Source organism: Penaeus japonicus, unplaced genomic scaffold, assembly GCF_977035675.1.
Source record: "Penaeus japonicus unplaced genomic scaffold, GWHDUDI00000001_assembly GWHDUDI00000005, whole genome shotgun sequence".
In the NCBI taxonomy this organism is placed as follows: Eukaryota; Metazoa; Arthropoda; class Malacostraca; order Decapoda; family Penaeidae; genus Penaeus; species Penaeus japonicus.
In genome coordinates this window covers 16677858-16678826 of record NW_028234407.1, presented here as the reverse complement: position 1 = coordinate 16678826, position 969 = coordinate 16677858, and positions in this window count along the sequence as shown.

Sequence of the window (969 nt, the reverse complement as noted above, 5' to 3'; positions counted from 1 at the left end):
TATGGTGACTGAAACTCATGTCATTACTCATATAGAGTCCTAGATCTTTTACTACTTTTTTTCTCCTCAATCTTCACATCTTCGACAAAATATGATCTTGCCCTTGAATTTCCAATTGGACTATATCTTATGATTTCAAATTTATCTGCATTGAATTTCATATTATTGTCATATGCCCACTTACAGATGGTATGTAGATCCTCGTTAAGTTTGTTTTCATTATCTTGTATATCTAAGGGTGTACTTATTCTTGTATCATCTGCAAATGATGTTACTCTTGAGTGTTTCACACCATTATCAATGTCACCAATCATAATAAGGAATAACAAGGGCCCAAGAACGGACCCTTGTGGCACCCCACTCATAATAATCGTTTCCTTTGAGTAAAGCCCATTAATTTGTACTTTTTGTTTACGATTTATTAGGAAGTTGTAAATCCATCTTCCAACTTTCCCTCCGATTCCAAGGTCTTTAATCTTGTGTAGCAGGATGCCGTGATCTACTTTGTCAAAAGCTTTTGCAAAGTCTAGATATATTACGTCAACTTCTCTATTTTCAGTTAGGTCCCTTAGTATGTGTTCGAAGTGTGTCAGGATCTGTGATAAACAAGATCTACCACTTCTGAATCCATGTTGCCCGGGGTTTATCTTGTTTTCTTTTTCTAAAAATTGAACAATTTTTTTCCTCACTACCCTTTCAAATATTTTTATTATATGAGATGTTAGTGCTACTGGTCTATAATTTTTGGCCTGACCTTTGTTTCCACCTTTATATATTGGAATTATAGTACCCTCTTTCAGTAAGCTGGGGATAGTCCCCATGTCCAAAGATTTCCTCCACAAAGTTACCAGTGGCTTTGCTATGGTTTCTTTGCAGTTTTTTTAAAAAGATTGCTTGGATTTCATCTGGCCCAGCTGCTGAGTTTGTTGGTATTTCACTTACTGCTTCAAGAATATCTTTTTCATCGAA